General features: G+C 40.3%; 1 long non-coding RNA gene across 2 annotated transcripts in view; it reads left to right on the top strand.

The window, feature by feature from the left end:
* LOC140485704 (uncharacterized) overlaps positions 1 to 23,512 on the top strand; it is a 155,015-nt gene that overhangs the window by 52,928 nt on the left and 78,575 nt on the right. Inside the window, exon 1 of one of the 2 annotated variants that reach the window (XR_011962414.1) lies at positions 6,547 to 6,844. The exons of the other annotated variant lie outside the window; for it this stretch is intronic. This is a non-coding gene — a long non-coding RNA (uncharacterized lncRNA). Of the gene's footprint in view, positions 1 to 6,546; positions 6,845 to 23,512 lie in introns of those variants that run through there. 2 annotated transcript variants of the gene reach the window in all.

Below are 23,512 nucleotides of genomic sequence, written 5' to 3'. Positions count from 1 at the left end.
TTTGGAGTAGAGTGGTGCTGGAAAATCACAGCAGTTCAGGCAGCATCCGAGGAGCAGGAAAATAGACTTTTCGGGCAAAAGCCCTTCATCAGGAATACAGGCAGAGTGCCTGAAGGGTGGAGAGATAAAAAGCCTTTTTATCTGCTTGTATTCCTGATGAAGGGCTTTTGCCCGAAATGTCAATTTTCCTGCTCCTTGGACGCTGCCTGAACTGCTGTACTTTTCCAGCACCACTCTACTCCAGAATCTGGTTTCCAATATCTGCAGTCATTGTTTTTACCGCTTTTATATCTTTTCCCTCTCACCCTAAACCTATGCCCTCTAGTTCTGGACTCCCTGACCCCAGGGAAAAGACTTTGTCTATTTATCCTATCTATGCCCCTCATAATTTTGTAAACCTCTATAAGGTCACCCCTCAGCCTCTGACGCTCCAAGGAAAACAGCCCCAGCCTGTTCAGCCTCTCCCTGTAGCTCAGATTCTCCAACCCTGGCAACATCCTTGTAAATCTTTTCTGAACCCTTTCAAGTTTCACAACATCTTTCTGATAGGAAAGAGACCAGAATTGCATGCAATATTCTAACAGTGGCCTAACCAATGTCCTGTACAGTTGCAACATGACCTCCCAACTCCTGTACTAAATACTCTGACCAATAAAGGAAAGCATACCAAACACCTTCTTCACTATCCTATCTACCTACGACTCCACTTTCAAGGAGCTATGAACCTGCACTCCAAGGTCTCTTTGTTCAGCAACACTCCCTTGGATCTTACCATTAAGTGTATAAGTCCTGCTAAGATTTGCTTTCCCAAAATGCAGCACCTCGCATTTATCTGAATTAAACTCCATTTGTCACTTCTCAGCCCATTGGCCCGTCTGATCAAGATCCTGTTCGCTGACCACTACACTTCCAATTTTGGTGTCATCTGCAAACTTACAAACTGTACCTCTTATGCTCGCATTCAAATCATTTATGTAAATGATAAAAAGTAGAGGACCCAGCACCGGAATCCTTGTGGCACTCCACTAGTCACAGGCCTCCAGTCTGAAAAACAACCCTCCACACCAGCCTCTGTCTTCTACCTTTGAGCCAGTTCTATATCCAAATGGCTAGTTCTCCCTTTATTCCATGAGATCTAACCTTGCCCACCAGTCTCCCATGGGGAACCTTGTCGAACGCCTCACAGAAGTCCATATAGATCGCATCTACTGCTCTGCCCTCATCAATCTTCTTTGTTACTTCTTCAAAAACTCAATCAAGTTTATGAGACATGATTTCACATGCAGAAAGCCATGTTTACTATCCCTAATCAGTCCTTGCCTTTCCAAACACATGTACATTCTGTCCCTCAGGATTCCCTCCAACAACTTGTCCACCACTGAGGTCAGACTCACCCGTCTATAGTTCCCTGGCTTGTCTTTATCACCCTTCTTAAACAGTGGCACCACGTTTGCCAACCTCCAGTCTTCCAGCACCTCACCTGTGACTATCGATGATACAAATATCTCAGCAAGAGGCCCAGCAATCACTTCTCTAGCTTCCCACAGAGTTCTAGGGTGCACCTGATCAGGTCCTGGGGATTTATCCACCTTTAACCGTTTCAAGCCATCCAGCACTTCCTCCTCTGTAATCTGGACATTTTGCAAGATGTCACCATCTATTGCCCAGCTTGTTCTCAAACCTACCAATTGCTTCTGTAAGTCTGAAAATGGCACCAGTGGGCTTCAAAGATGATGTTCGGATATCCTTCAATACTAGGTCAGACTATGACCCAGTAATAGAGAAGGTAACAGGAGAAATGATTGGGATTCTAGGGAGTGCAGGTTCACTGAGACAATGTCCAACTTTGATCCTCAGAGGCTCCTTATGAAGCATTACTTATTAACCTTTTAGGAAGCATCCCAAAGGAGTAGATAAATGGGAGCTTCGATAAGTTGAATAAAATTCTATTTTCACCACGATTGATATTCTGACAGTGTGAAACATAGACTTTCTTATAGAAACTGAGTGAATTTCATTGCATGAAATTGAAAATCAAAGACAAGTACTAATTCAATTAAGTTAGCTCACACAATTCAGTAGATTGGATGGTAAGTACAGTAATTTGAGATTAGTGAAATCATTTGGTAAATAGACTGAAGAGTAAAAAATAAATTGATAATATTCAGAGTTCAGTTTTCTTTCATGCAGCTTAATGAACTGACTTAATTATATTTGCATTAATAAGACATGATAAAGATATCTTTGAAAATGTGTAAAGTGCAGGTTCAGTGAGGACAGGGAGTAAACATGACAGAGTGATTATTTTTCTCTTCATAACCTTCATTTACTGAACACATTCAACAATAATATATTATCTCCTTTCTCAGACTGCATTCTGATAAATGTGCTGCAGCTATTACTTTCTATCTCTTTCTGTTGGTTAATGGAGCATTACAACCTGATTCTTCATAATCATTGTTTTCACCTTCAGAGAGCAGCAATCATTTTTCAGTCCAACGTTATACAAAAACTACCATTCTTCAGTTTGTTTTGTTGAAGCGTACTGTAAGTCTCCAACAGATTTGTGGAGGCATCTAAAGTGAACCAGCGCAAATCTTAGATTGGGGTTGGGTCTCATTATATTTGCTGCCTGTGGATGTCAGACGGCAACTGTTCGCAGGTAATATCAGAACTCAATCCCTAGTAAATGGTTTTGTATCATCAGCATTGGTAGCTAGACTGTTGAATGTAAATTACATGTACATGCAGGATAAAGTGATTGACATTGCACACTAGCTAACCATTTGAGTTATATCCTGTTCACCTCCAAGTCTAGTTTCTATCTTCAAGTTCCTCTCCATGGCCAGAGCCTCAAAGAAAATCAAGTCTGGGACACTGTAATGCAGTATTGAGGGAGTGCTGTACTGTTAGATCTACTGTATGTCTCTGGAAGACTTAAAGCCAAGGCTCTGCCTGCCTGGTGGTTGGAAAAGATACCCATGGCACTATTTCATTACAGAAAACATTCTCCCTGGTGGCCTGGACAGTTTTAGTCCTCAAGGAGAAAGTGAGGACTGCAGATGCTGGAGATCAGGCTGAAATTGTGTTGCTGGAAAAGCGCAGCAGGTCAGGCAGCATCCAAGGAGCAGGAGAATTGATGTCTTCACTTTCTCCTCGAAGATTTTAACCTACTGCGAATCCTCTTGCAAGGATGCCTTCCTTGAAGAAGCTCTCTTCCTCAAAGGGCTTATGCCCGAAACGTCGATTCTCCTGCTCCTTGGATGCTGCCTGACCTGCTGCGCTTTTCCAGCAACACATTTTCAGCAGTTTTAGTCCGCAATCAACATTACAAAAAACAGATTATTTGGCCATAATCACATTGTTGTTTGTGGGGATTTATTGTGCCCAAATTAACTACATATAATACATCAAAAGTATTTCACCAAGTGCATAGCATTTTGAGACATCGAGTTATTGGGAAAGTACTATATGAGTGCAATTCCTTTCTCTTTCTTTTTACCAATGGAAAGAATATTGTCAAATAAAGCATTTGAAACCACAATATTCGAAGAACGTTTCCTTGATCTTGTGGAACCTTGCCAATCTATTAAGTTGGATTCTTCCATTCTTTGTATTATAGGCTTTGGTGTGAAGATAATGTGTTCCATGCATGAACTGAACTTTCAGTTAATTAATTATATAGCAGTGAACTGCCGCCTTATTTATATGACAAATATTGCTTCAGGCTGCTTAGAAAGATGTACTAGCAAAAATATTAATATCATGTCATTTTCACTGCCAGACATCTGTTGTATTGAGCAGTAGATGTTTGAGGTGGAGCTGCCACCAATCCTCCTTTCTACTGTGTGTGCTCTGTGATAATGCGTGTTTCTTCAATGTGAATTGGCTTTAACATGATTGAAGAATTTAGACTGTTATTTGTAGAACAGAGAACTTTCTTTATCTATGCTGGCTATAACTTGATTCTGGCCCTACAAGTTTAAATGGTACGGCTATTGAATGATTTTTCTTATAACGCCAGATCGCACAAGAACGGAATTATCGCATTATATCAGAACTGACTATATTTTAAAATAGGCAGAAGTGGGTGCTGCAGATGCTGGAGATCAGAGTCAAGATTAGAGTGGTGCTAGAAAAGCACAGGAAGTCAGGCAGCATCCTCATGAAGGACTTTTGTCCAAAACGTCAATTTTTCCTGCTCCTTAGATGCTGCCTGACCTGCTGTGTTTTTCCAGCACCACTCTAATCTTGACACTACATTTTAAAATCTCCAAATTAACCAAAATGAATGTAAACAGCTCCTAAAGGGCATTCTAATGAGAATTAAAATTTCAAAGGAAACTTACTCACCTTCAATCGAAATATAATTTTATGAGGAAATTAGGTACCCCAGCCCTGGGAGAACCCATTAAAGGCAGAAGGCCTGAAGCTTACCAGTAGATACTGCATATTCCCTCTCTGAAGACAGACATAACCACCACAGACAGTCAGGCAGGTAGGTGCAATGCGTCATCACTACATGTACCTGGTAATGGCCACATGGGTCTAAGCCATACGGACGTCCTCTGACGTGTCCATCCCTCTTTACTTTGGTTGTTCAAAGACTTAAAGCATTAGGTTGAAGTGCAAGCAAAAGGTTAGCAGCAGCTTTTTTGAAAAGCTGAAGAGAGGCTGAAGCATATGTTTTAAATGACCAGATTAAACAAAATTAGTACAGTCAGCCCCAAAGGAGCCACATAACGAAAATCAAAATCCAAAGAAAACTTGCTAAATTTAAATTTAAATATCACTGGGAGATGGGTGACTATGTATCTCTGCAGTGCCCACCTGTCACGGAAGTCAGAAACCAGATGCACCACAAGCTCCTTCTCCAAGGAAACCCAGGCCGAACATAAACACAAAAGAAAGGCAGGCACTTGGGTAAAATGATTCCCTCCAACGTCTACTGTCTGTTCCTGTTAATGACCATCCAGACCAGGTCTTGGTAAAAGACAGACAACTTCTAAAATGAGTCACAAAGATCAGAATATTCTACAAATGGGAGCTACAGCTCATTATCAAGCCAGTCAAGAGAAGTGTTTTGGCAGGGCACATCAGTTCGGAGGAAGTTTCACATACAGCTATCGCTGCAGGTTCTGAAGGCAATAAAACACCAACTGAAAGCAAAGCTGTAATATTTCAGGTATTACTGTTACCTCAGGAGACAAGGTAACAACTTTTTTTGGCAGAGGTCTGCAGTTCACAAGCACAATAGTGCATGCCCCTACTCGGATTCACCAAGACTCCTCTTAAGGTCTATCAGTGGCAGAGGACAGAGCACTAGGGAGTGTTAGCAGGAAGAGGTATGTGTCTTACATAACAAGGTAGTTTATTGTATGGAAGCAAATTATGCCTACATTGACTAGGCATAATTACAAAACTATCAGAAGCCAGAAATAATATCTCTGTCTCCATCAGGACCTCATGTTAGACTGATTGATTCTCAAGCCAAAGACTAGGTGTGATATGTCAGAACATTGGTGGAGCATAATACAACTTCAACATTGAATCTTTCAGAACCATTATATTATACAACATTGCACCATAAGATTTCTTTTCATAGTTAACATCTCTATGTTCCGATACACATATACTTTTGCATTATATTTCTTCCCTGAACTATCTGACCTAGGAGGTCTGAAGATTGCACAATTCATCCAGAATGCATTATCTTCAGAATTGGAAGTCGGGTATGCTTTAGCTTGAGAATTTGTTGACCTTAATTCTGATCTTAATCTTGACTTGTCTGTGAACCATTTCTCCACAGGAGGATTTGTTAACATTTTGAATGTCCTTTACCAGGATGTTCAGCCTGGTGATCCAAATAAATGGTCCATTAACGTATCAGGAGGACCTCTAATCTCCTGAATTTCCTTCACAGAAGAACTCTTCACTGCTGACTAAGATAGTTGTTGGATAGTCTCATCTGGGCATCCTTTATTCTTATGAATCTCCACCATGAAAGACAACTGCTCTGTTGGGAAAAAAATACTTTCTTCCTAATACTAGCATAGATTTCTGGACTGGGTGATTGTTTTTAAATGTGAAGAGGTGCTGTCTTTGCAGTATCCTGGATGTCAGACACTCAATTTTTTTTTCTTTTTGATCGTATCTTGAATCTGTGAACATTGATATGGTTTCCATGGAGTCATGATTAGCTTATTTCCATTTTATTCATTCAAAATGTCAATCAAAATGAGCTGATAGCTAAGATTTGAAATATACAGGCTATTTACTTGTTCAGTATATTCATCTTCATTCACCTTGGAGTCATGTATTCCTGGTGAATATATGTCTGTGCATCCTCTGCCATTGCTGCTCAGTCTGTCACTCCCACTGGCAATTCTGTTTTGAGTGTGAATAGATTGAAATGTTTTTCAATGGTAATAGGAATGAAAATCATTTCTGTCGTTGCTTTCCGTTGTGTAAAACCATTTTCTTATGCCGATATAACTAATCCCAATAGATTCTTTCTTCTCTTTATTCCACCAAGGTGCTGGGTTGCCCAGTGACAATCATGGGTTACTGCTCAACTGATTGGTCAGCAACAGTTTGTTTCTGGACCAGTTGTTCTCAGGGAAACTGAAAGGTGATGGCATATCTTCCCCCAGCAGAACGCAACAGATCATTGACCTTTCTGCAGCATTGTTTGCTGTCTTTCTATTGAACACCAATCTCTCTGACCCCCTTCTGCCAATTCTGCCCAGGCTGGATGAGTTTACCGGTTTAATGCCTCCTGAGGTGATCAGCCAGGAAGAGAACAGGAATTCTTTGTGTCACATCATCCAATCGGGTCTGAAAGGTAATTTCAATGAAACTAACATAATACTTACTTTATCTAAAGCACTGACAGTCTTCAAGTCAGGAAGGTCCTGCCAATGAGAAGAACTTACACCTCAATTGCCATGTATCATTTGTGAGTAACTCATGTAGGAAAGGTAATGTGAATGGACTACTAATCTGGAACTCCAGCTGTTGTTCTGTGGACCTGGGTTCGTATCCGACTATGGCAGATGGTTAAATGTTTAATTCAATAGCATTCTGGAATGTAAAGCATGCAAACGTATAACCAGTGTTGGCTGTTGTAAAAACCCATCTGTTTTACAACTATACTTTAGGGAAGGAAATCTTATTGTGGCAGGTGACAACACATTTGAGAACTTTGGTGTGGAAAGGGAGGTTGGAAATGGTGTGGTAGAATGTAAGGGCATTAGGGGTCCAGGGTTTTTTTTAGGAGAGGTTGAACATGACATATACAAAAGTGAGAGGGACAGTACCTGAAAATAAAAAAAATTGTAACAATGTGAATTAAAATGGGAACCAGGAAGGTCAGCAGTGAGTGACAACAAATGGATAGATGAGGGTGCGAGAAGCGATGTGATGGAATATGTTTGGCAAGACAGAGTGAAGAATAAGGCAAGATTGTAAGATGGACACTGTTACAAAGAGTTGAATCACTTTTTCTGGCATTTGCTTATTAAAACACATCCTGCACTGCTTTTTAGTGCAACATTTTCGATACTCACTTTGTCAGCTACCCCATAACCTTGAGAAGAATAGGTTTCATCCTCCCAACTTTGGGGAAACCAATATCCCTCACACTCATGACTACATCTAACAGTAATTCTAATGGCTCATCATTGAATGCATGTCCTGCTAATGCTCCATATCCACTACCAATCTCAATTTTCCATCTGTATACCATCGCTTTAAATACAACTTACATTAAATTAGATTACTTACAGTGTGGAAACAGGCCCTGCGGCCCAACAAGTCCACACCGCCCCGCCGAAGCGCAACCCACCCATACCCCTACATCTACCCCTTACCTAACACTACGGGCAATTTAGCATGGCCAATTCACCTGACCTGCACATCTTTGGACTGTGGGAGGAAACCGGAGCGCATGGAGGAAACACACGCAGACACGGGGAGAATGTGCAAACTCCACACAGAGAGTCGCCTGAGGCGGGAATTGAACCCGGGTCTCTGGCGCTGTGAGGCAGCAGTGCTAACCACTGTTCCATCCAAGATTATGTCTTGTTATTGCATGCCATCCCTGCCAAGCTGTTTGAAGTTGGATGTCAAAATCAATAACTTCAGTTGAGTTATGACCGCAGATTCCAACCCATTGAGTTTCACCCTCACAAATGCATCCTCCACCCCAACTCTGAAGCCACCTTGAGATTAATATAAGGATGTGTATCCTTATGTGTGGATATTTTCTTCCAGCTCATAAACATACTATTGTTTTGATGTTCGGTATCCAAGTGACAAGTACTGATAAAATGTAATGAAAACCACATTGAACCTTTCCAAACATTAATCGAATGCTTGAGGGAAATTTCACAATGCTATTCAAATGATTAATGTGTGAGTGTGAAGGTGCATACTGGCCAATTTAGCATCAATGCCAAGTGTATCACAATATGAAAACATAGGTTAATTATTAATTGCCCTCCTAGTACAAAACACAGGCAGCAGTGGATTAAAATTGAAATGAATGAGAAGGAAAATGGGCAGCTGGCCCACTGCCACCTCCTTCCCTCTGAGCTGGTATAATTTAAACTACACCCTAATTGTCTGATATTGTCAGCAAACTGTGCAATCAAAGTGAACATGTTGCATATAGGTTATTATCCCACTTCTTCAAAAAAGACAAATTCTGGGGTCAATTTTGATCCGATTTTCCTGCGAACCAAGAATTACATGCATCAATACACAACACCATCAGCTTGATTGACATGTTCCAGTATTGAACAACCAGGTGAGGAGGGGTGAATCATCCCCACACTTTTCCACCAACTTGGTTGGCTGCAACAAAACTTTATTGTAAGTTTTAACATGCCTCTAATAAAAATGTAGTTAATTAATGTCGTCTGTTGTGTCAATAAGGAGTCAATTGAAAGGCTTTCTTGAGTGAAAGGAAAATTAATTTTAATATCTGCAAGCCCTGAGAAAGATACAAAAGTCACAGTATCAAAAATACATACTTACAGGCACAAAATTAATGAGTGATAGGGCCTGGTGCAAAAAGAAGATAAAACAAAATACATTTTAAACCCCTTTGGGTGTCCTTTGAGGTAAACGCTGAACCTGACAGTATGATTGTTCAAGTGATGTCTTGTATCATCAGCAGGTGCAAATATTTCAGTTGTCCTTTGAGGTCTCAGCATTCTGATCAGCTTTTTCAGTTTATCTTGTAACTGGCTGTTGTAGCTTGTATAGCTCATTGCTGTTGTCATTTTGAGTGAGTGCTTTTATTTTCTTGTTTTAAAACCTTTTTAGTCCATGGAGGTCCCAGCTATTAAAATCAGATGATGGAATTTTAAAACTGATAGTCCATATTTTATCACTCTTGTGACAACTCCTGCACAAGAAAAAATATCAACAGTATTTCTCCTTCTGTTTCAGTTGAGTGTTCTGTTACAATGCCTTAACAAAATCATAATACAGGAATTGGAACAACAGCGCATACATTCCACACAATCTTTTTAGCTGATCCTGGATTCGAACCTGTTTGTGAATAGAAGCCAGACTTGTTCACTAGACAGTGCTATCTCTTTAAGTTTTTTGATAAATTCGAGGTGTTGCATTTTGGTAAGACAAACAAGGGCAGGACTTACACAGTTAATGGTTGGGCCCTGGGGAGTGTTGTCAAACAGAAAGGTCTGGGGGTTCGATACAGAGTTCTTTTGAAAGTTGTATCGTAGGTAGACAGGGTGCAAAAGCAAGCTTTTGGCTCACTTTCATTGCTTACAGCATTGAATATAGGAGTTGGGGCATTATGTTACGGTTGTATAGGACTGAAAGGCTTTGGGTGAAAGGAAAATGAGTTTTCTTCCTGCTAGCCCTGAGAAAAAAAGTCACAGTGTCAAAAATACATACTTACAGGCACAAAGTTAATGAGTGATAGGGGCTAGTACAAAAAGAAGATAAAACAAAATACATTTTTGAGTGTCCTTTGAAGTAAACGTTTAACCTGACAGCATGGTTGTTCAAGTGATGTCTTGTATAATCAGCAGTTACAAATATTTCAATTATCCTTTGAGTTAGTGTACTGATCAGTTTATCGGTTTATGTTGTAACTGGCTGCTGTAGCTTGTATGGCTCATTGCTGTGGTAATTTTGAGTGAGTTTTTTTTTTCTCTTGTTTTAAAATGATTTTAATCCATCTGGGTGCCAGCTATTAAAACTAGATGATGGAATTTGAAAATTGATAGTCCATATTTTATCACCCTTGTGACAAGTTCTGCACAAGAAAAAACATCAGCAATATTTCTCCTTCTGTTTAAGGTGAGTGTTCTGTTAAAATACCTGAATAAAATAATGATTGATAACAACAGCACACACATTCCGTACACTCTCTTTATCCGATCCTGTTTTGTGAGAAGCCAGACTTGTTCGTTGCATTGTGCTATCTATTTGTGTTTGTAGATAACTGCAAGGTGTTGCATTTTGGTATGATGAACAATGGCAATTAATGGTAGGGACCTGGAGAATGTTGTCAAACAGGGAGGTATGGATGTTCAATACATAGTTCTTTGAAAGGTGCATCAGAGGTAGACAGAGTGGTAAAGCCGGCATTTGGGGTTGGGGTGTTATTTTGTGGTTGTACAGGACATTGGTGAGGCAATGTTCAGAGGACTATGTACAGTTACGTTTACCCTGTCATAGGAAAGATATTATTAAATTGGAAAGGTGCAGAAAAGATTTATAAGGATGTTACCAGGACTGGAGGATTTGAGCTATACATAGAGACTGGATAGGCTAGGACTTATTTCCTTGGAGTGTAGGAGTTTTGGGGGTGACCTTGTAGAGATTTATAAAATCATGTTGGGCATAGATAAGGTGCATAGCCAAGGTCTTTTCCCTTGGAAATTCAAGATGGCAGCTGAACATTAGGCTGAGCCGGGCTCGTCTGCTCACATTTGCTTTTTCTTTTCTTTTTATTTCTTCTTTTAACTTTTATTCTTTTTTTTCTTTTCTGTTTGTTTTCTTTGCTTTAAAGCCTGGAGAGTGATGAGTGAATGAGGAGATTCCTGCTGGCAGCAGCAGCAAGGCCAGGCCAAGCTAGACATGGCTCCACCCCAACCCAGGGTCTCCTAGCGAGCGAGGAGCAATTAGTGTTCAGGCTGAGCCAGTCAGTTCCAGGCCAGCTGCATTCTATTTCTCTCTCTCTCTCTTCTTTTCGTCCTTTTTTCTTCATCTTCCTGACATTGTGGGGAGGCTAGAACAGAAATAGAGATGGGACATTGGCTACAGCAATGGCGGGGTGGGAGCTCCTGACTGGAACAGGGACCTTGCAGAAATCCTGGAGCCATGTTTGGGACCCTGGCCATTGAAGATGAACTCTATTTTAGTAGTTTTTTTATATTCTTCTTGCACCTCAAAATGGCTCCAGATTGTAGCAGCAGAACACTTTTCACTGTATCTCCCTAGATACATGTGACAATAAATAAATCATTTTCCCTAGGGTACGTGAGTTTAAAACCAGAGGGCAAAATTTTAAGTGGAGAGGAGAAAGATTTAAAAGCGACCTGAGGCCTAACTTTTTCACATAGAGGGTGGTTCATACGTGGAATGAACTGCCAGAGGATGTGATAGATGCAGTTCAGTAACATTTAAAAGACATTTGGACAGGTACATGGATAGGAAAGGTTTAGAGGGATATGGGCCAAACACAGGCAAATAGGACAAATTTAGTTTGGGAAACTTGGTTGGCATGGATGCTTTGGATTGAAGGGTCTGTTTCTGTGCTATCTGACTCTATGACTACCCAGTTCAAGATCCATGTACCAGATTCAGGCACATTTCTAGGAAGCTAGTGGATGGTAATCTAATAATTGTCCCATAGGGTGTCTGCATCTCACCCTTAGCGAACTTGATATCAGCCTGACTGGAGTATTTGAGATTTGAAACTCGGTTCTGAACCTTTAATATCCCAGTGGGTAACACTATTTTTACATCACTAGTATGTTCCTGGTGGTCCCAATAAGTAGTATCTACAATCGGTTATGTTCACCACCTTTTTCCTTTCATTTTCGGAATGTAGTTTCCCCTGGCCTTTTCACTTTCTCTGGAGCACCACTGCCATCAAGTGGATGTTCAGCTTATGCTATAGTCCACGAAGTGAGACTTCACCTTCACTTACCCTTCCCTGTGTGAGTTCCTCTGGTTCTCCCTCTAAATTTTCCTTGAAGATATCAGTTAACCAGATTTCTGGTTCTGGCCTGTCATCTTTTGTCACCTTTTCTGACCTTCTCTTACCTTTTTAATGACTATTGACCTAACTTTGGCCCTTTTAACATTCTTTAGTTGTGTTTCGATCTTTTCTGCCATTGCCAGCTGGACCTCAGCCCTGTTTATTTCAAGTAACCTTTCTTGAGTCTTTCCAGTCCTCAGGTTTTGCTGCCTGCTACAAGGCTTTTATGTTACTTTTGCTTCCTGGCATTCAGCTGTTTCACGCTGGCTTATTTCAAGAGCCCCTCACAAAATCCTATTTATTGTACCATGTGATATGTATGAAATATTTAGTTCTGAAGACTTGCATTAGGCTCGTACCCAGTCTGCTGATATCATAAGGACTTGGGTGGGGAAAGACAGAACAGCTTGGAAGACAGACCTATTATCCTAGGTATCCTCATAGTCTTCGTAATAATGTCTACCTTACTAAGGTAACTTGTAATCATGTAATAAACCAAATCTTGTTTAAGACAAGTGGCTCTTCTTTGTGAGACCAAGGAGACCCTGAAGACTTTGTTAGAAAATGGGATGGTGACAGCAATATACATATTGGCGGTGGTTTGCGTTGCATAATTATGCCGTATTACTGCTCCCATAAAGCTTCTGAACCTGTCTCCATTTGTGCCCTCTCTTTCACTTCTTGTTGGCTTTCTCTTGCCTTTTCAGCTTGTCTGAGCTTGCTTTTTTTCTGTTTGAGGAGTACATTTTGCTCTCGGCCAGGTCTTTCCCCCTACCTCTGGCATTGTTAAGCTCGGGATAACCCCTATTGTTGCCAGGGCCATAATAAGTTCACTCTTAATGTAAACCTTAATCAGCAGTATCTCAATACTGTTTTAACGTAACCCTTTTATCAGCACCTGGGATCTTCTTCCAGGTAGAAAATGTTTCATTATTCCCACTAGCAAGTTCTATGACAACCCTCGATTCTATGACAACTCTCTGAGCCAATCAGTAGTCAATGTTCCTTTGGCCACAAACTCTTGACAGCTATCTGGTCACCAGTCATGCCTGAGCACCCACTGATCACCTTTAATGCTACAAACGCCAGTCTGAAATTCTGCACTTGAACCGAAAATTTTCTTTTACTTGGTTTAGCTTCCTACAATGGAAACAATGGTAGCTTCCTTACAATGGTGGTTTGCCTCTAATCTCCAGACCAGCTGCCTTTTATTAATGGTTAGGACAGTTCTGCTTTCTCTGCCAGGCTTCTCTTAGTGTACAAAGTAGAAAAATAAATAAACAAGTTTAAAAATTAAACATTACAGTCCTTAGTACTAAGTAGAAAAAAAAAGTTAAATGGTCAAGAAGATTTCTTAAGTGTTGAGCCATGCTGAGCTCACACTCCCTACAAGGGCGCTCGATTTCCGACCACCAAAGTCCCCCCTCTGAGCCCCCAGTCACTGCCACACACCGCACCAGACACAGCCACAATGCTGTCATCACCGCTGCCTCCACAACTGAGCTCTCAGAAAAGAAAGAAACTAAAAAGCTAAAAGCAATTGAGAAAATAAGAAAAAGAAAAGCAAACGGAGTGGACGAACCTACTTTGCCATCACCATCTTGGATGACCTCTTTGACAGGGTAAAGAAAGATATTCTGTGTCCATTATGTCAGCAATTAGGGGTCACAACTTCAAGATTGGCAGCAAGAGAGCTGAGAGTGAGATGAGGAGAAACTTCTTTACTCAGAGAGTTGTTAGGATTTGGAATGTGCTACCTGGGGGCTTGGCAGAGTCAGATTCCATTGGAGTTTTCAAAAGAGAGTTGGATATAAATTTGAAAGTGATTGACTTAGAGGCCTGCGGAGAATTGGACTGGCCAGGTAGCTTTTTCAGGAGCTAGCACAGACATGTTGGGCTGAATGGCCTCCACCTGTATTGTAAAATTCTATATTAAACAATTTAAACCCCCTTTCTCTTTCCTTTCCTACCTATATTTCTTGATGTCTGCCTCTTTCTTTATCTCTCTGTTTCCAAACCAGTCCTGACATGTTCTACTTTTTTCCCTTTATTTGAAATGCATTTTCAATTTTCAGTGTAGCTATTTTGGTATCCTGAACTTCCACTTATGAATATTTCAGCACCAATTTTACAATTTCTGTTTTCCTGGCTTTCATGTTAAATTCTCCCTGTAATGCTCAGCTGTACCTTTTAATTTTACCAAGGATAGTATGTTTCATTTTTCACACAGTATCACAGTCTGTTCAGTGAAAGCATCAAATTAAATATCAACATCTTGGCACTGAATATTTCAGACTGAAGAAAACCTTTGCACAGTTTTTATTCAATGTCTTCTGAAGGAACAATTTATTTTCTACACTCCAATTGTTTTGTTTGTGTTTGGTGTTACAAGTCACTGAAGTAGCAAGCTGAAGATCCAACCCCACTATTCCTAGAGGCATTACAGAAGATTTTATAAAATACACAAAATTCCTCAATTTGCCTGATTTTCTGACCAAGATTGATAGAAACCATAGACTAGGTTTCTGTAGTGACCAAGAATTACTATTTATTACAAGTAATTAGACTGTAGCTACAGATAAACAGTTACAAAAAGTGTTCAAATATCACACCACTAGCTAAAATTCTCACTCTTTTATAAACAGATGCAGTAAAATAGATTGTGGGCAGAAGGCAAAACTGGAAAGATGGTTCAGTAGTTTTTCCCAAGTTCTGTATTTAAGGTTATCCTTAAGGCTCTTCGGTTGGTCAGCACATTGCTTCAGGCATCTTTCTCTGGATGCTTCCACTGGTTGCTAAGAGACACAAGGTGGCTGGTTTACATCTAAAAGGTGTCTGATTTACCAGTTACAGACCACAGCTTCCAACAACTGTTGCAGGAAATATAAACTTTTCTTCAGATTAAAGATTAGTTTTGATTTCAGGGAAAAGAGAGGTCGTTCCTAGGCTGGAGAAGAACTGAAATCTTCTCTTTTTCTGTAACTTGTTCCCAACTCCAACCTGTTCACTTAGCTGAGAACCCACTGCACAACTGTTGGCACGTGAAAGGTCTCTGTTGTCAATAACTGGTCATTAGTCCATAGACCAATCAACTTCTTGTCGCCAGGAAAAACTTCATCTGTACATCCCCTGATTTCAAATTGTCTGCAATTGAAAGTTCAATTACTGCCAATAGTTGTTTACATAATGCTTGCAAGGGGTGTGCAGTTATTTGCCTTAAAACCGTAGAGCCACCCTTTCAAACACTGGTTTTAAAACAGCTCTTTCACATTTTAATTTTTTTTACCAAAAGACAAAATTAAAAAAGGGATGCTTATGGTAGCAATTATCACTTAATACAAATCTTCAATTTTCTTCTCATGAGGGGAAAAGGGGTGAATCGGCTCCCTTCGTTTCAACCCCCTCTGTTGTTTGCAACAAAGATTTAATATTCTTTTTGCATGAAGCTATGCCTGTCTTTATTAAAGATGTAGTTACCCAATGTCCCAAAGATGTAGTTATCAACAATGAGCCAGCTGCAAGGTTTTCTTGAGTGAGAAATTATCAAGTTTATTATCTGCTAATGATGAATAAAACAATAAAGATGCAACATGAAACATACAATACACAATACAGAATTTTAAATGTAGCAGAAAAAGGAGGAGTAGCAAACCTCTTAGTTGTCTTTTGAGTTCTCAGTGTTCTATTATTTATTTTCAGTTTATGTAGTAACTAGTGCTTTATCTTTCAACAGAGATCAAGAAAGCAATTTGTCCATTGATTCCAGTCATAAAACCATCTTCTCGTTTACAAAACAGCAGCTCCCTGAAATATGGCTAGTTTCTTTACTCTTATGTCTGACTTCTTATTACATGTTTGGTAAATGTCAGCAATGTCTTTCATTTCCAACATGTGAAACTTATCAAATGGGATATATTAAAATAGGAGGTGAAGGTTTCTTCATGCCTGACTAATTTCAGAATTTTTAAATAAAAATATCAATTTCAGTTCAGACAAATTTATTCCATATCAGTTTCACAAAGCTTAACTAACCTGTGTTTTAGCCAATTGCTGTGGCCATTTTTAATCAGCGCTGTCATTCATTTTTTAAACCATTTTAGTCTAGGAAAGACTAGGTATTGAAATCATATGATAATATTTGAAAATCCAGGATCCATATTTTATGTCTATTGTGAGATACTTCTCACTTACCTCTTTTGTATTTAATGAAATTCCTCAGGAGAGATCTGTATTCAAAGAAATCACTGTAAAAAATCATTGACATATGTTTCAAAGGGGAATTGAGGTAATCAAGAGCAGTATTGTCAGAATGAAGGATTTGTTCACATCAAAATAACCAGACATGAATCTTAGGAAAAGTATGCAGAGGTGCTATATTTTGTTATTTATGATATATGCCATGGTTACATGGCCAACAAAGACACTTTTGAAAGATGAACGCATTCAAGATGTGGACATACATGTTCAGTAGGGTTGTCCCCATATCCTACACAGACAGGAACACTAACGAGGAAGTGCTGAAAATAGCCGGAGAAAAGGGGAAGTTACTGCATAACATCGAAGAGTGAAAGAAATAATATTGTGGTTACATCATTAGAGCAGATGGTAGATACATCCAGTTGTTGGAGCGGAAGTTTGACAGAAAACATAACAGAGGGAAGATGGATGACATGAATTGATTTGTACAAAATGTGTGAGGACTTTGCAGAATAGATAGTGATGAAGATCCATGGCAGTCTAACTTCTGCAAAGAAGATGACACAAACAAATCATCGAATTTGCTAGGCATATGACTTCCCAAAGCTTCTCCACTAAGCTGAGACTACACTCATCTGATACCATTCTGAGCTATCCAGTCATAGTCAGAGAATCAGATGTCACAATTTGCTTTCTGTCTCTCATACCAATTATATTAGTGCCTCCCAGTAAGTCAAGGTGGCATCTGACATTAGTTAATTCAATTCATCTCAGCATTGCTTCTGAATTTGCTAGATGGGAACGTAGAAAGAACACAGGAAAGCATAGTGAGAAGGGAGGCATAGATTGGCGTGTATTGATTTTAGTTGGCATGGGGCTATAATGGGCCATGGGGGAGGCACGAGTTGGAATTAAGTTGGCATGGAGGCATGGGGAGTGGCTCAGTGGAGGCTGAGTGTGCACAAGAGTTAGAGATCCTAACATGTAACAAAGCAACTTCACAAAATGCAGAAAATAGAGTCAGGCCTTTTAAGCAGCTGCCTGAGCAATAGACAACCTCTATGGTAATCACTGATCTGCATCTGGGACCAATGGTTCCAACTGTATCCCACGCCGGCCCCTATTGAAACAAAGATTGCACCTTTTGTGGGAGTTCCTCTAAGGTGGGTGCAGCGAGTGGGAAGCTTCTAGATTCATACTCGCAGTCATTCTTTATTAAGTAATGCTCTTTTCTTTTCATTGCCCTGCCAAAGCGAACAACTTCACATTTTCTCATATTGTGTTCCATCTGTCAGATTTCGATCCACTCTCTCAGTCTATGTACACCTGTCTGCAACCTCCTTATGTCTTCTCCTTAGAACATATTTTCCTACTTATCTTGGTGTCATCTGTAAATTTAGCTGCCATTGCCTTCGCTCCCCCCATCCAAGTCATTGATATAAATTGTAAAACTTTTAAGTTCTAGCACAGAGTCCCATGATTCTCACGTAATTTGTTGTTTGATTGAACCATAGAGGATTTTAGCAGGCTGGCCAGGTCAACATTAATGAGGAGAAAGTGAGAACTGCAGATGCTGGAGACCAGAGTTGAAAAATGTGGTGCTGGAAAAACACAGCAGGCCAGGCAGCATCCAAGGAGCAGGAGAATTGACGTTTCGGGCATAAGCCCTTCTTCAGGAACATTTATTACCCATCTCTAATTGCCCTGGAGAAGTCATCACATTTTGCCAGTCAGACAATGCATTTTCTCTGTTTTCTGTCAGCCAGCCAATCTTTGATCCATGCTAATATATTATCTCCTACACCATCAGTTTTTGTTTTCTGTATTAACCTTTGTTATGGCACCTTAGCAAATACTTCCAGCGCAACCCTCATTGTTGCTACAGGGGCAGCCATGGAGTCCCAGTAAAGAGGGTCTACTGTATATTCACATGCCGAGAGAACAATTCATACGAACTGCTTTATCCAGGTTGATTTTCAGTTTCTTGAGTATTTTTGCATATGCATCCATCCAGATAAATTAGAAATATTCTAAAGACTTCTGATTTTAGCCTAATTTGTTGTTTGATCATGGGATTTTAGCATCGCTGACCAGGCCAGCATTTATTACCCATCCCCAATTGCCCTAGAGAAGGTAGTGGCACAGCCTTCTTGAATTGCAATCCAGTCATAGGCTGCAGGGATACACAGAGCTGTTGGGAAGGGAGTTCCAGGATCTTCACCCAGTGACATAGTAAGAACTGCGATATAATCTTAAATCAGGAAGATGCGTGGCTAGGAAGGGATCATGCCGGTCTGATTCTCCCAGGTAACCAACACCCTCTAGGTAGAGTGTGCAGGCTTGGAAAAGTGCTGCTGAAGGAGCCATATGAACTATGTGCATCACTGTGCATCAGTGGTGAAGAGAGTGAATGGTAAAGTTTGTAGCTGGGATGCCAATCAAACAAGTTGCTTTGTCTTGGATTGTGTCAGCTTCTTAAGTGTTGTTGGAGTGGCTCTCATTCAAGCAAGTGGGAAATATTCCATCACACTCCTGACTTGTGCCTTAGAGATGGTGGATAGGTATTGCCAAGAAAGGATATGAGTTACTCGCTCCTGGGTTCCTAGCCTCCAACCTGCACTTGTTGCCAGAGTATTTAAATGGTTGGTCTCGTTTAGTTTCTGATCAATCGTAACCCCTAGAATGTGGTTGGTGGGAGATTCAGCACTGATAGGGAGGCATGGTGGCTCAGTGGTTAGCACTACTGCCTCACAGCACCAGGGACCCTGGTTCAATTCCAGCTTTGGGTGACTGCCTGTGTGGAGTCTGCACATTCTCTCTGGGGCTGCTCTGGTTTCCTCCCACAATGTAAAGATATGCAGCTTAGGTGAATTGACCATGCTAAATTGCCCATAGTGTTCAGGAATGTGTAGGTTAGGTGCATTAGTCAGGGAAAATGTAGGGAATGGGTCTGGGTGGGTTACTCTTCAGAGGGTATGTGTGGAACTGTTGAGCAAATGGCCTGTTTCCAAAAGGTCTATGGTGTTAGGAGGTGATTCATGGACAGTTCAATGCACTCAACTTCTTCCTTGTTTTTGAAACCACAATATTATTGTGGTTTATCCAGTCAAGCATCTGGCCATGGTGATATCCAATGTTGTTTTCCTATCAACTGAAGGAATCAAAGAATTTGGTGAGCATCCTACATATCTTTTCAATGGGCAGCAAGATTGCACTGCTGCCTCACAGCGCCAGAGACCCGGGTTCAATTCCTACCTCAGGCGACTGTATAGAGTTTTCATATCCTCCCCGTGTCTGCGTGGGTTTCCTTCGGGTGCCCCAGTTTCCTCCCACGGTCCAAAAAAAATGTTCAGGTTAGGTGAACTGGCCGTGCTAAATTGCCCGTAGTGTTAGGTGAAGGGGTAAATGTAGGGAAATGGGTCTGGGTGGGTTGCTCTTCGGAGGGCCGGTGTGAACTTGTTGGGCCGAAGGGCCTGTTTCCACGCTGTAAGTAATCAATTGCTTATTAGCAAAATCCAATTCATTCAATCCACTTCCATGTTTTACATGTTTTAGATCAAAAGAGGTGCAGAAAACACTTTTGCTAATATTGTTCAGATGAAAGATTGTCAGCTTAAAACATTAAATCTTTCTATTTTTAATCGATGTTTCCTGACGTGTTGATTATTTCCAGTATTTTCTTAAATGTTGTTGGAGTGGCTCTCATTCATAGATAAATATGGGGATATTTAAAATTTCAAAATGGGCTATTATTGTCAGCACAAATGAAATCATTTATGGGAGGCCTGAGTGAAAATTGTATAGGAAACCCAGGCCAGTAGTGTAATGGATATTTGTGGATACTATAGAGTTTCCATGAGTCGGTTGGAGTCATTAAGGTCAACCAGGAGAAGTCCCCTATGGTCATTGACCTCTGTAATGGTTTTGGAGAAAATAACAGATATTGATAAAGAAAGTGCAATAAATGTATATACATTTTCAGAAGAAGTTCAGCAAGATTCTGCAGTGGAGATTTCTTGGTAAAATTAAAGCAGCACAACGTTAAAGGAATATCAGGACCCATTATGAATTTGGATATAGTGAGCAAAATGGTAACTTTACTGACAATATGAAAATTAAGAGTTCATATGAAGAAGACTGTAAGAACATAAATAAATTAGTAACCTACTAGGCATAAGATCATTTGACATAGGAGCAGAATTAGGCCATTCAGCCCATCGTGTCTGCCCTGCTGTTCAATCATGGCTGTTATGTTTCTCAACCCCATTCTCCTGCCCACTCTCCGTAACTCTCGATCCCCTTACTAATCAAGAGCTTATCTAGCTCTACAGCCTTTTGCAGAAATGAGCTCCACTTTGCCTGAACTCCCCCTCATTTCACTTCTAAAGGATCATCTCTTCACGCTGTGGCCTCAGGTCCCAGATTCTCCTACTAGTGGAAATATCATCTCCAAGTCCACTCAATCCAGGCCTCAGTATTCTGTTAGTTTCAATCAAATTCCCCCATTATCCTTCTAAACTCCCATCGAGTGCAGACCCAGAGTCCTCCTAATGATAAGCCCTTCATCCCTGGGAATTATTCTGTGAACCTCCTCTGAACCCTCTCCAACACCAACATATCCTTTATTAGATACGGGGCTCAAAACTGCCCACAATACTCCAAATGCAGTCTGACCACAGCCTTAAACAGCGTTTAGAAGTACATCTCTGCCTTTGGATTCTAGCCCTTTCAAAATGAATACTAACATTGCATTTTCCTTCCAAACTGAAAACTGAACCTGCTTGTTAATCTTAAGAGAATCCTAAACTAGGACTCCCAAGTCCCTTCATAATTTAAATTTCCAAAGTCTTTCCCCAGTTAGAAAATAATCTATATCTTTTCCTACCAAAGTACATAACCTCACACTTCCCCACATTGTATTCCAACTGCCCACTTTCCTACTCTGTCCAAGTCCTTCTGCAGACTCCCTGCTTCCTCAATATTAGCTATCCCTCCACCTGTCTTTGTGTCATCTGCAAACGTAGCAACAATGCGATAGTTCCATTGTCCAGAACATTAAGGTATAACATGGATAGCTGCAGTCCCAAGACTGACCCCTGCAGAACTCTGCCAGTCACCAGCTGCTGTCTGTAAAAGACCCCTTTCTCCCTACTTTCTGTATCTTGCTGCTAACAGCTTATTTAGCAGCCTCTGAGGGCCACTTTGTCAAATCCAAATATTCTGGAAATCCAAATATATCATGTTCTCGAGTTCTAACTTGCTCATTACCTCCCCCAAAGAATTCTAGCAGACTTGCCTGGCATGAACTCTTTTTGAGGAAGTTGTGCTGATTTCATGCTATTTTATCACACACTTCCAAGTATTCCCAAATCTCATCCTAATATTGCACTCTAAAATTTTACGAACGACCAAGATCAGGCTAGCTGGCCCATAATTTCCAATCTTCTGCCTCCCAACTTCTTATACAGGGATATTACATTAGTCAAATTCCAGCCATCTGGTACCCTCCCTGACTCCAATGATTCCTGAAAGATCACCACTAACGCCTCTACAATCTCCTCAGCTATCTCCTGCAGAACAATGGGTACAGTCCATCTGATCTGGGTGAATTATCCATGTTCAGACCTTTTATCTTCCCCATTACTTTCTTAGTGATGGCTACCACAGTCACCTCTGCCCCTTGACTGTCTTATCAAACAAAATTATCTTTTTTGTGGCAGCCTTAATTGATCCCTTTAGAGCCATTAGTTGGACTACAATGATCCAAAAAATGAGCAGAACAATGCTTGGACAGCCTTAAAGTACAAATGTTTTGCTTCTGACTGATCATTATTTGTCCATTTTCCACATGCAATGAGAACCAGTCTGTCCTCTTTTAGGTTTATAGAAACCCTGCAAGACTGCCAAAAGAAGATTCTGACTATTTTTCCCCTGAGAAGCATTCTGAATCAAGTAAAAGACATGTAGAATCATGTCAGTGTTTTTATTGATACACAGATGAATGCTCCTGAAGCATGTTTCCCAGTTAATGTTCCATACTAGCAATAATCTATTGAGCAGGTAGGTCTGTTTATCCTTCAAACCGCTCAGAAACAGTTAACTGACTGGAATGCTGTTCACCCCAATCTCCACTGTGTAGTTCTGGATCTTGTTTAGCATCTCAAGTAGGATAAATTATCCTACAGATTATTTTGAAAAAGAGCAGGAATGTTCTCTTCAGTTTTGTGGTCAATATTTATCCTACAATCAACATGATTAAGAATATGGATGACCTGGTGTTTATTCATTGGTGTTTGTGTAACTTTGCACAAATTGGCTGTCATGTTTTCTATGTTATAACAGTGTGTTATGATTCCCATTGAAACCTATAACATTTAAATGAAAAATGAGTTTCCCAGTGACTGACAGAAATAAACTGAAGGTCAGGTTTTCACAGCTTAAGACTTTTACTCTAACAAACCAAAATCAACTCAACTTAACAGGCAATTAATTTAACTAAAGAAAAAATACTTTCCATATTAACTAACACAATCGAGATCGGTCTTGCAACATCTTCGGCCATGCACATCATCTCTGGCAGTTACATATAACTTAGAAGTTTTAATCAGAAGATGCTATCACTACTTTACCAGGCTCATTGCCCCCTGCTATGTCCAGTCAGATCTTTCAGTGACCTTTGTCCCTTTCTGTTTGAGTCAACCTTTTTTGACAAGCAAGGCCCCAGCTCAGTGATTCCTGTTCCTTAAATCTGAAAAAGTGCAGTTTTCTTCTATTTTGGACAGCTGTCAGTAATATCCTGCAAAACTAAAACAGTCTGACACTCAGCTCAGTACCTACATTTGTTGTATCTGAAAAGGTTAGTACTTTATTAAGTGAAATTAGCATTGTCCACCATGATGCTGTCATGAGGATTCGTTTGCAGAGTAAATTAGGATCGCATGGGAGATAGACCTAGTCTAGATCTTCCCATTAGTTTTTGTAATAATGTAGAGCCTATGAATGTAAGCTGAAAATAGTTGCAGAATGGGAAATGGTGTCTCATAAACTTGATTGAGTTTTTTGAAGAAA

Source organism: Chiloscyllium punctatum, chromosome 14 (genome assembly GCF_047496795.1).
Source record: "Chiloscyllium punctatum isolate Juve2018m chromosome 14, sChiPun1.3, whole genome shotgun sequence".
NCBI classification, from domain to species: domain Eukaryota; kingdom Metazoa; phylum Chordata; class Chondrichthyes; order Orectolobiformes; family Hemiscylliidae; genus Chiloscyllium; species Chiloscyllium punctatum.
Note: the sequence above shows the minus strand (reverse complement) of the source record. Positions and strands in the feature narration are given on the sequence as shown.